The sequence below is a fragment of the Bos javanicus genome, chromosome 11 (genome assembly GCF_032452875.1).
Source record: "Bos javanicus breed banteng chromosome 11, ARS-OSU_banteng_1.0, whole genome shotgun sequence".
NCBI classification, from domain to species: Eukaryota; Metazoa; Chordata; class Mammalia; order Artiodactyla; family Bovidae; genus Bos; species Bos javanicus.
This window is the reverse complement of record NC_083878.1, coordinates 74239194-74251880: the sequence shown is the minus strand read 5'-3', so window position 1 is coordinate 74251880 and position 12687 is coordinate 74239194. Positions and strand designations below refer to the sequence as shown.

General features: G+C 49.4%; 1 protein-coding gene across 3 annotated transcripts in view; it reads right to left on the bottom strand.

Annotated features, from left to right (window-relative positions):
* The window catches only part of ADCY3 (adenylate cyclase 3), an 84300-nt gene that overhangs the window by 50162 nt on the left and 21451 nt on the right, over nt 1–12687 (bottom strand). The window contains exon 1 of one of the 3 annotated variants that reach the window (XM_061433142.1): nt 5257–5275. The exons of the other annotated variants lie outside the window; for them this stretch is intronic. The gene's annotated coding sequence lies outside the window, so the exon portion shown is untranslated. Of the gene's footprint in view, nt 1–5256; nt 5276–12687 lie in introns of those variants that run through there. 3 annotated transcript variants of the gene reach the window in all.

The following is a 12687-nucleotide window of genomic DNA, read 5'->3' as shown; positions in this document are numbered from 1 at the left end:
TTGTCCAACTTTTTGTAACCCCCATGGATAGTAGCCTGCCGGTCTTCTCTGTCCATGGAATTTTCCGGTCAAGAATACTGGAGTGAGTTGCCATTCCCTCCTCAAGGGGATCTTCCCGACCCAGGGACGGGACCGAGTCTCTTGCGTCTCCTGCAAGAATCCTCCTGCAGGTGGTCTCTTTGTCACTAGGGCTGCCTGGGAAATCCTCTCTTCTTATTCTTTGATGTATAATCCCATCCTACAAGCACCCTTGGCTAATGTATATATTTATAACCCCACCTTTTCCCAGAAAGGCTATTAGATATTTTTCAACACTAAAATTAAAATTTCCACCAGGATACCAGCCCTAAGGCACTTACTGTGAGCTGCTTGCACTTTTCATCTGAAACAAAGCAGTACATCGACAGATTTCCACAATTTCCATACACATGGGTGGTCATTAGCTCTAGGCTCGGGAATTCCTAGATTACCTGATTCATATTTATAAATGTAAGTGTGTCTCACTTAGCAAAAGGAATGTGCTCCCCCAAAACGTGCTTTGGAGAAATGAGTTGTGCCTCCTTCGGCAGTGAGCCCCCGCCCCCACCCAGTGCTGCACGGAGGAATCAAAGGTGACCAGGAGGCCACCCCAGAGCCCACGAGCCCAGCGCTGCCAGAGAAGGTCTAGGTCCAGAGGAGGCCACGATGATGGACAAGGCGGGCAGCTGTCATCTCTCTAACTCATCTGCTAGTATTGCCTCTCACACTACAGTTTAAAAGCTGCAGACCCAGCTTTGGCCCAGCTTTTGCAAACTTTTGGCCGCCAGGAAAGCTTGAACCCTGGAGAGAATCTGAGCTGTGTCTTTCCCATGATTACGACAATTGAGCTCTGCTGGTCTGGGATAAATTTTCTGTCGCTCCCACTCCAGTGAGTGGGGAAGGGCCTTCTTGTCAGAATTCAACTCCCTCCAGAGCCACCTTTCTTGTACCCACTGCTGCATAAATACCTCGCCCAACACCCCAGCCCACTGGCTGCCCTCTTCCTACTCAACCTCCATCTCCCTTCCTCCCCTCCGTCCCCTCCCCAGCCTCCTCACACAGGGTTCTATCCTGTCTCTCACAGACAGCTGGTAAGGCTGGCACCGCTGTGCTTCTCACCCCTGTGTCCTCAGAATCCACCCAGACCTTACCCCGCACCTGGTGTTCAGGAAGTCAGAGCAGCTGGGCTCTACACACCAGGCAATGAAACCACGACACAGATTCCCCGCTCAGCTGACCCCTTCAGCCTGAACACAGATAAGCAGACAAGAAACCATCTTAAAGTCAACCTCTGGCCCCCCACGACCTCCCAGGACCCAGCCTTCTAATTAACATCCCATCTGCAGCACCCCACCCTCTCCCAGCCTACGATCAGAGAGGAATGGGGCTCGGTCATTCCCCCAGGATGGTGCAGACCCCCAGAACAGCAGGAGGGGGACAGTCTGAGAAATATCCAGAGTATAAAGCAGAGCATACAAAGCACCAAGAGAAGGGTAGGGAGGGGTGGGGTGCCGTGTTCATTCAGGAAGAGGTTAGATGGCATTACACACGCTCCAGAGAGAGATGGGGTCTCTGAAACATGGTAACAGGCTCTGATACCGCAGCCGGTGAATGAGTGTGGCCTGAAGCCTCTGCCTCTATATCATCCAGAGGATGAATCTGGAGAGTTCCGGCTCCACTTTCCAGTTCTGAAAGTGAGCAGCGGCCCAGATGCACAGACCCTCATTCCTGCTCCTCCCCATGGTCCTGGGCTGGCTGGGACAGCACCACGACCTGGCCGTCCACCTAGACAGGCAACGCCTGAGCAGACTGCTCTAGGGTGCCGTTGAGGTCACCTCCTCATACCCTAGTGGTCTCCTTTAGACTGGGCAGCAGTCTTATTTCAAAAGAATTGTTCCTTGAGATGAATGGAGACAGTAGCAGGGAAGCATATACACTACCATATGTAAAACAGATAGCCAATGGGAATTTGCTGTATGACTCAGGAAACCCAAACTGGGGCTCTATAACAATCTAGAGGGGTGGGAAAGCCTGGGAGGTAGGAAGGAGGGGACATATGTGTACCTATGGCTGATTCTTATGGATGTATGGCAGAAATCAAACCAATATTGTAAAGAAATCATCAATTAAAAATAAATAAACAACTATAAAAAAAGAATTGTTCTTTTTTTCCTTTTAAACACAAGATTCTAAAAATAATGAATAAAATGAATGAATCTCCCAAGTGGGTAAACAATCAGACTAAAACTTCATCTAACCCACGACAGCTGGACCAAGTGTTTATAATACCCCAGCTCAGAAATGCAACCGTGAGAAAACTCCTTTACGAAATCCTTCCTCTTGGAATCTGACGAGTCACCATGTCCTGCACAGCCTCTAACAGCCCACAGGGACAGGGATGGCTCCAAGTGGGGCTTTAAGATGGAAGTCACCCCAACAGAGGAAGGCTCCTGGCTCAAGTACCCAAGCTGACCTTGCTCTGTAAGTTCATTCAGGCCTGCAGATTCCAGAACATTCCCCATATGGCAGGTGGAGGGGAAGACTGCAGCTCCAGGGTGTCAGCTGTCCTCAGAGATCTTGTGAATCTCTACTGCTGGGGGAAGGCCTCTGTTCATTAGAGCTAACTTAGATGTTTTGGAAAAAAAACTCTCCCAGGAGCTGCAGGGCAGGAAGGAGCAGGGGAGAAGACACCTCTGCAGCAACCAGCCTCCACAACCTAAGGAAGACGGGTCAGAGCCTGCAATGACGGCCACACAGTGCCCACCGGGTCCACACCTGGGAAGCTGTGCTCCCGGCAGCCCCTTGGAGGGGCCCACTGGTGGATGAACACATGACAAAGAGGCTGGGCCGTGCAGTCACAGAGAACCTCCCCCATCACCAGCAGGCTGTGTGACCTGGAGCAAGTCACTTAACCTCTCTGAGACTTGGCCTCCTCATCCTCACCGTAACCCTGAAGGCTGTTCCACTAAAATTAAAACAGATTCTCTGCAGCACCACCTAACAGCGGGGTTGGCACAAAATATGGTAACGACATTTTTTTTATTTCTTCCAGAGAATAGAAGGAAAACTGGTATCTAACACTTTATTTTAGGCTATGCTGTGCGGCATGTGGGATCCTAGTTCCCCAACCAGGGATTGAACCTGTGCCCGCTGCATTGGGAGCGCAGAGTCTTAACCACTGGACCACCACGGAAGTCCCCCAGTAACACTTTAATGAAGTTTTACAAGAACTTTCACATTCAACGGGTCTCCTAGCAATGTTGAAACTGGAACACAGATCTCCCTTTTCATTTTTCCCCCTAAAAGCAGAGAGTTTAAATTTCAAGACATTAAAAACAATTCTGTCCCGGCCCAGAAGACCAAACATTAGAAACCAGCCTGGCCAGGCACAGGTGGCCTTGGGGCAGGTCCACCACCGCTTTCTTGCCCAGCAAGCACACCACCCAAACACAAGGCCAGGGCTGCTTTCCCCACGTTCCTGTCTTGGTAGCTGATTTGTGATGTGGGTCAGCAGAGGCTGCACGAAGTCTATGGGGCTGGGGGACCCTGAGAGCTCAGCACCCAGTGAAGACCTGGAGCATTTATGCGTATGGGGAGGTCTGCAGTCAGTGAGGTCATGCTTCCGTGCTCCCCCAGGGAGCACGTTGAGCCAAGAGATGACTGGAGTCTCTAGTTAATACAACCCTACTCACACAATGCAGAGCTCAAGCCTTGGGGCACTGTGACAAGCTCTCCCAAGTCAGAGGTTTTGTCAAGTTTCCACCACTTGCCTCAAAAGGATTTCCAGAAGCTTCCTACTTGTTTAATAGCTTGGACATGCCTCTGCTAAAAGATATTCAATGTTCACCCTCTTCCAAAACAAAGATGACTTCCAGATAGTCATCCAGCCATCTTGACGTGCGACACAAGGTCCCTTGTGACCTGCTAGGAGACCAGAAGAGCTTTCCAGGTTGTGCCCTGGGGCACCACTCCAGACTCAGACATGACGGCTCCCCTGAAGATGTGGAACACAGAAGTCCTGACTGGGGGGCTCCCATGCCACTCTTACATCTTGTATGTGGCTGCTGCCCACCAGGCTCCCCTCACTCCAGCCACACTGGGCATCTCTCCAGTCTCTAACAAGATGTGCTATTTCAGGGCTCTACAGCTCCGTCCAGAACACCCTGTTCTCTCCCCTCCTCGACCAGCGGAGGGCTGGCTACACTGAAATGATCCCCTGACTTAACCAGGTCAAGCATAAGCATGCAGCGCACCCTTGGCCCTTAGTCATCCCTCAGAAACCGTTAGCTGCTGTTACTATTTCAAGATTACCTCCAACACCCTTCCCTGACTCCCAGACAGAACCATCCATCCATCCACCCATCAATTTAGTGAATGCCCACCCTGTGCTAGGTTGGTACTTGGCATTTAGCAGTGAATATGGCAGAAAAAGTCCCTACTGTCATGGAGCTGATGATTTGGTAACAAAAGACAAATAAGCAATAAATAATTCAACAATAAGAGTATCAAAACTCAGCAGAGAATAGAAATGAGTGAATGACTGGGTGGCTGCTGTAGAGTGAGTGAGGCAGATGGCTGGGCCCCATTCTTCACTGCCCTGTAAAGTCCTATTCAACCACACCTCTGCCACGGCCTCATGGAGAGTGATGAGGTTCCTCCCTCCTGCTGACTTGCACTGTGTGATCTACTTTGGCCAAATGGATGTCCGTGCATATGATACAAGCAAGAAATACGCTTGCTTCCCTCTCTGTGCTGCTGCTGTCGCCATGAGAACAACATGCACCAAAAGTTCACTGGTCCAGTAGAATGAGAAACCCATGGAGCAGAGCTAAACTGAAGCTGCAGCTTGTAGCCAAAACCAGCTGAAGCCCAGCCTGCATCAGCCACACCCCAGCCAACCCACATCCCAGGCAACCCACACACATGTGAGCAAGAAATGTGCAGTTGTGACCCACTGACGTCTGGGCTGTTTGTTACAAAGCATTAGGTGAAAACAGCTGACTGTGGTTAGATGGTTAGGATAGGTCTCCCTGAAGTGGTGTTGTTTAAACCGAGATATGAATGTTAAACAGTCCCAGTCACAGGAAAAATCAGAAGAGCCTCTTGGATGGAGAATGCACTGGTGCAGACTCTTTTCCATGAGACAATCCTCCCCCCTCCACCTCCTGATGCATCTGTGCATATCACCCAGACAAGTATACAAGGAACACCTATGGTCAGGGTGTGTCTTGTACTCACACTTGCAACCGCAGGGCCTGGCCCAGTTTCTGGCACAGAGCAGAAGTTAGCTGCACGGATGGCTATCATAGAAAGAAACTGAACGAACAGTCCATTCTCCACTGTGGTGTCCCTTTAGTAAGAGCCAAAATCCAGCCGCAGAAAGGCTGGAACAGTTCTCAACTGGGGTGGGGTGGTGGTGATCTGGGGACCATCTGGCAATGTGTCCGGGGACATTTTTGATTGTCACAACCAGCGGGGAGGATGCTCCTGGCATCTCCTGGGTGGAAGCCAGGGCTGCTGCTGAAGACTGCAGCATGCACCAGGCAGCTCCCACAATGAGGCACTGTCCAGCCCCAGATGTCAACAGCTCTGAGGTTGAGAAACCCTAGCCCAGAGCAATGCCTTCTTCCCTTTTGATTCCTGAGTCTTCACTTGAAACTTGCTTAAGCTTTTGGACTGAAGAACAAGGAACTCTGAGAACAAAGATGGAACACGAAGATTTTTTTTTATATCAATTGTAGACCTCATGGGCTAAGAGGACAACACTACCAATACTTGCTAAATGAAAGGACACAGCAGCTTGACAAATGCTCCCACAATGGGCAGAAGGAAGGTCCAAATCCCATAGATAGAGACGATTAAGACCAGAGAAGGGCACCTGGTCTGTTTCTTCCCTGGAGGAGCAGATGCAGGAATACACGTCTCACAGTTGGCATTGGATACTGATGAAGGATTATCCACTTGAAGTCTATGGACCAGGTTAGGGAGAGTCAGTGAACCTCTAAAATTGGCGGGGCAGGGGTGGAATTTTTGCCCTCTTCTGGGGAGCAAATTCCATTGCTTTCACCAGATTCTCCAAAGGGTCTGTTTGCCCAGATGATGAAGAACCACAAAACAAATTAAAAGTGCTCCATCTCCTCGTGTGGCTTCATGGCAGAAATACAAAACATCAGGTCACGGCACCTTGTGTCTCTTCTTACATATGTGACCCCATTAGTCACCTTGGGTTTTTTCCTCAGGCCAAATGATTCCCTTTCTACTTAAAGGAATCTATTTTTAAAATGTTTAATCATGTTTGGCTTCAGATTTTTTTTTTTTAACTCAACCCACAACTGTCCCAAGTTCTTACTGAGTGATGGACCCATACTGGGTCCTGGAGAGTAAAAAAGAACTTCAAGAGCCCAGATCTACTAGAGGAAAAGAAGCCACAGGAAATGCAGGAAACACAGACTGGGAGAGGAGAGGAGGACAGGCTGGCAAAGGTGGCAGTCCCTACAGTACAGCAAAGTGATTCAGTTATACGTGTATATATACACATTCTTCTTTATATTCTTTTGCACTATAGTTTATCACAGGATATTGAATAGAGTTCCCTGTGCTCTATAGTCCCCAAGAAGGAGTAAAATGGGCTAGTCACACTCAATTCTGGGTTTTCACACACGCTAAGAACACAGAGCTTTTATAGACATGTTAACAGAGGGATCAGTAAGTGTGTCAGTGTGTGTGTGCTCAGTTGTGTCTCTTTGCAACCCCATGAACTCTACTTTGGCCACCTGATGTGAAGAGCTGACTCATTAGAAAAGACTCTGATGCTGGGAAAGATTGAAGGCAGGAGGAGAAGGGGACGACAGAGGATGAGATGGCTGGATGGCATCACAGACTCAATGGATATGAGTTTGAGTGAACTCTGGGAGTTGGTGATGGACAGGGAGGCCTGGCGTGCTGCAGTCCATGGGGTCGTAAAGAGTCGGACATGACTGAGCCACTGAACAAGCCAGGATCCTCTGGCCATGGGATTCTCCAGGCAAGAACACTGGAGTGGGTTGCCATTCCCTCTTCTAGGGTAATACTTGGATAGTAAAAGCAACTTAACCCAATTTCTCACAAGGACCAAAGTTAAATACAGAAAAGGCAAAAAGTAATAAACTGTACACTCATGGAAGTCACCAGAACAATGAGAGGGTTCCAGCTTCCTGCTCTGGCCTTCTCACCTCTAAGTAGCCCTACCTAGATTGAATGCAGATTCTGACTTCCTGGAACTGTCTTTGAGTGAGCTAGAGAACAAATGCACCAGCCCAGAGGAGCATACCATCTGAAGACAGAAGGAGAGTTCTAGAATCCCAGCAGTATGACCGCCACACAAACAGCACAACATGAAAGGGATGCAGTGTCACAAGCACACTGAAGCCCCTGTACACAGAGCCACGGAACTCAGCAAACTTGGGATTCCAAGGACTCTGTACCTCTAGATGCAAGATGACTCATGTCCTGAGAGTAGAACTTTCTGCAGACTCTCAGCTGCAAAAACCCGCGTCATGTCTTTCTCCTTGGAGATTTGATTCCCTCTCTGCTCTCTGAGTGCTTCTGAGGGATTACTCAGCCTCGCTCAGCCCTGCAGCCTCCCAGAGCCTTGCCTGGAGACACCCGGGATGTGGTTTTTTAGTCACTGGTTCTGACTTGACCCTTCAGTGCTTACTCCTTAGTTGCTGTTTCTCTAGTTTCTGATCCAAGTGCATTAAGACTCAGGAATCTAAATTTTGCACCCCCACTCCAGGTGACTCTCTTTTATTTACTGTTCTAGGTGGTAGGCATGCGAGCTCAGTCGCTCAGTCATGTCTGACTCTTTGCAACCCTATGGACTGTAGCTCTCCAAGCACTTCTGTCCGTGGGATTCTCTAGGTGCTATCAGTTCGGTTCGGTTCAGTTCAATCAGTTGTGTCCAACTCTTTGTGACCCCATGAACTGCGGCCAGGCCTCCCTGTCCATCACCAACTCCCGGAATTCACCCACACTCATGTGCATCGAGTCAGTGATGCCATCCAGCCATCTCATCCTCTGTCGTCCCCTTCTCTTCCTGCCCCCAATCCCTCCCAGCATCAGGGTCTTTTTCAATGAGTCAACTCTTCGCATGAGATGGCTAAAGTATTGGAGATTCAGCCTCAGCATCAGTCCTTCCAATGAACACCCAGGACTGGTCTCCTTTAGGATGGACTGGTTGGATCTCCTTGCAGTCCAAGGGACTCTCAAGAGTCTTCTCCAACACCACAGTTCAAAAGCATCAATTCTTCAGTGCTCAGCTTTCTTCACAGTCCAACTCTCACATCCATACATGACCACTGGGAAAACCATAGCCTTGACTAGATGGACCTTTGTTGGCAAAGTAATGTCTCTGCTTTTTAATATTCTGTCTAGGTTGGTCATAACTTTCCTTCCAAGGAAGGAAAGCGTCTTTTAATTTCATGGCTGTGGTCACCATCTGCAGTGATTTTGGAGCCCCAAAAAATAAAGTCTGACACTGTTTCCCCATCTATTTGCCATGAAGTGATGGGACCGAATGCCATGATCTTAGTTTTCTGAATGTTGAGCTTTAAGCCAACTTTTTCACTCTCTTCTTTCACTTTTATCAAGAGGCTTTTAGTTCTTCTTCACTTTCTGCCATAAGGGTGGTGTCATCTGCATATCTGAGGTTATTGGTATTTCTCCCGGCAATCTTGATTCCAGCTTGTGCTTCTTCCAGCCCAGCGTTTCTCATGATGTACTCTGCATATAAGTAAAATAAGCAGGGTGACAATATACAGCCTTGATGTACTCCTTTTCCTATTTGGAAGCAGTCTGTTGTTCCATGTCCAGTTCTAACTGTTGCTTCCTGAGCTGCATATAGGTTTCTCAAGAGGCAGGTCAGGTGGTCTGGTATTCCCATCTCTTTCAGAATTTTCCAGTTTATTGTGATCCACACAGTCAAAGGCTTTGGCATAGTTCATAAAGCAGAAATGGATGTTTTTCTGGAAATTTCTTGCCTTTTCCATGATCCAGTGGATGTTGGCAATTTGATCTCTGGTTCCTCTGCCTTTTCTAAAACCAGCTTGAACATCTGGAAGTTCATGGTTCACGTATTGCTGAAGCCTGGCTTGGAGAATTTTGCTGTAGTAAATATAAAAACAAAGACAATATCCTGGAAGCTTCCTGGTTCTTTAAACCAAACTGTGAACATTGCAATTGCTTTACATCAACTCCCTCTGCTTACTGCCTGTTTTTCTTCTGTCCATTTATTCTCTTGCCTAACAATCTTCTGATCCTTCTCACCCTGAGTTACAGAGTCACCATCAAACACTGGCCTGGGAGGAACCTGCCAGGCCACGGCCCAGTCCTCTCCGTGCACCATCTGAGTCACACAACACACAAAGACTTTCAAATTCCACAACTCAAATTTAAAGTCCTGGCAAGCTATCACCATTCCTAACTTTCTTCAGCCTGAACTGTCTTGAATTAGCACCATCTGAGTAGGCTCCCAACCCTGGCAGCACCTGAAACTCACCTGGGGGCCATGCCCGGGCAGCATCCCAGAACAGTGAAATCTGAAGCCCAGATGTGGGCATCGTTCAAAAGCTGCCAGGTACAGCCCGGGAACAATGGGAACACCCAAGCTGGTCGCAGTCTCCCCAGCCAGCCCCAGGCTGAAGGTCCCATTTCTGCCAGCCAAGGGTTAGGACCACAGTTCACTCAACTGTGTACCCAAGATAACAGCACCCAGTGCCAAGTAATCCTCAGTAAGCCTTTGTTGGCTGACTGTTCTCCCTGTTGTTGGTGCTCCTTTCCACGTCTCCAGTGGGTCATTCATTCCATCTGGTCTTTCTGGGTCTTCCTCATTGTCCTCCTCCTGCCATCATCTAGCCCAAACCCTCACCTCCCCCAGGACTGGGCACAGATTTGTTTCCCTGGCCCTTCTCTGGTCTTGCTAATCTACCCTCTGTTGAGTTCAGTTCAGTCGCTCAGCTGTGTCCGACTCTTTGTGACCCCATGAACCGCTGCACGCCAGGCCTCCCTGTCCATCAGCAACTCCCAGAGTCCACCCAAACCCATGTCCATTGAGTCGGTGATGCCATCCAACCATCGCATCCTCTGTCATCCCCTTTTCCTCCTGCCCTCAATCTTTCCCAGCATCAGGGTCTTTTCAAATGAGTCAGTTCTTCGCATCACGTGGCCAAAGTATTGGAGTTTCAGCTTCAATACGAGTCCTTCCAATGAACACTCAGGACTGATCTCCTTTTAGGATGGACTGGTTGGCTCTCCTTGCAGTCCAAGGGACTCTCAAGAGTCTTCTCCAACACCACAGTTCAAAAGCATCCGTCCTTCAGTGCTCAGTTTTCTACCCTCTGGGATCATGTTAAAATTCCACAATTACCTTTTTGAAAGTTCCATCTCCTGCTCAAAACACTTCAAGTGCTGCCAATTTTCCTCATTCTGGTACGCAAGATCCTACATAATTCTGTCCCCTAGGACCTTTTCTAAATATCTCCCACAGTCCCCGGATGTAAACCACCTGGTTTAGCCAAGTTGATGTCCCCAATGTTGTCACCCGGCAGGCGCTCCTGAACCTCAGCACGTGTCACAGCCCACATCTGAGGACCCTCAAACTTTTCCACCAAAGTACGTGTGGAGGAAGCTTCACCTCTTTCCCTGCTGGGGCATGCAGCTTCTGCATTCTATCCCATAAAAACCCATGTTTGTATTACTATTTTTAAGTGTTTTAAATGTTTGCCTTTGAGTAAAACACATGAGCCTGTCTGTTACATTACACGCTCCACTTGGGCAGGGACAAGACCTGTTCCAAGGACCCTATGTGGCCCCCACTGGACAAACACCTAGCACATAGGAGGCGCTCAATGACTACTGAGTGAAGGAAGGAATCAATGGGGGATGGAGGGGGGAGGGAGAGACGGAAAGGAGGGAGGGAGGAAAGGGTGCAGGGCAGGAGGATGGAAACAGAAGTTACAGTCCCCTTAGTTATCCCCAGTACACCAGGCCAGCACACCCTTGCATCCATCCCTATGTGAGTAGCGCCCTACCTGAACTGGCCCCTCCATCACCTTCCTCCCTTCCTTCAAAATCTAGCTGACCTCCACCCCTCCACAGAGCCTTCCGGGATGGCCCCACCCCTGAGCAATCACACTCTCCTTGTGTTTCTTCTCTAGCTTCTTAGAGAGGAAATAAGGGCAAGATAAGTCATTCAGAGGGGGAAAAAAAAAAGTTTAACTATGCAGGCATACTCTGATCTCATTTTCAGAGTAGAAATGAAATGGCGCAGGAGCAGAAACACCAAAATGTCAACAGCGCTTATCATGCAGGGGAGGGAGATTTAGGATGACTTCTGTTTTTTTCCTTTTCACCGCCTCATCTTTCTGCAGTGACTCTCTCTGGGCAGAGACAATAAAGACAAGGGGCACTATGGGAAGTTTCGGCTGCTACCTCCACTCGCTTGAAACACCCTAACCACCACCAGACCGGGACCCTTAGAAACAGAGACTCGTCTGCAGGGAATCTCCCTCTTGCACTAGGAAGGACCTCAAGAAACACCCGGTGGCGGGGAGCCCCACCCAGAACCGCCCCTGTGCACATACCTGTTTCTACGGGACGTGCCTCGCCCCCCACCAGATTTCTCAAAGGGCCATCTGGGAAGATAAACCTTCCAAGGGTCTTCAGACAAGACCTGGGCACAGCATCGGATGGCCTCACCCTCGGCCATCCTGCTCTGCTCCATGAAATGCAGGAACACACCAGGCTTGCAGCCACCAGGAGTGAAGGAGAGCCCCGCCCCAGACCCTAGGGGTCAAGCCGATCGTCTATCATTTAGCATTCAGTGCCAACACGTGCAGAAGGGGCACCGTCTCCTGAACTGGAGCTGGCTCTGGTTATCCCCACAGAGCCATCATCGCCTCGTACTGACAAGCCTTCCCTGGATAAAGGCGAGGGTGCATCCAGCTGGCAAGGTGGCTGCCATGAATCCTGAGTGGTCCCACTCCAGGTCATCATCACTGGAAGGGAGATCCTCTCGTCAACTGCAAAGTCTCTTACAGATGATGCCAGGCGGCTCACTGGGTCTAAGTTCCCCTCTGGACCTGGTTTTCGTCCTCTGCTCTCAAATGCTTTGTCCACTTGTGAGTGCCTCCACTGTCCTTGCCCTCAAAGATCGGCCACCCAGCCAGCAGGGGCTTTCTCACCCTGGGAACACATGTATCCCAGGCTCCCAGGAGAGCTCTCAACCCATCCCCTGACTTTCTGAGAAGCTTCAATTTCTTAAAATAGTTCCCTTTGGTTTCTGCTGAATTTCCCCACTTATCAGCCGTATGCTTTTGATGAGATCTTCTCTTCTAACCTGAGTGGAGGATTAAAGCCCATCACCAGCATGGCCAGTGGTCTGCCCCATTGGCATCCGAGTCCCTCCCAGCTCACACTCAGTGTCACACTTCTTGTGACATCCTTTCTCTGGGGGCCCCCAAGACTATCGGTCCCAACCCCTCTCAAATCTATTAACACACACACACCATCTCTCTATAAGGGAAACACTCAAGGACGGTAAAACACAGCAGTTAGAGACTGGGCTTGAATTCCAACTCCACCACCACGGGTTGTGGCCTTGGGAGGTGTCATCACTGCTCTAAGCTTGCTCCC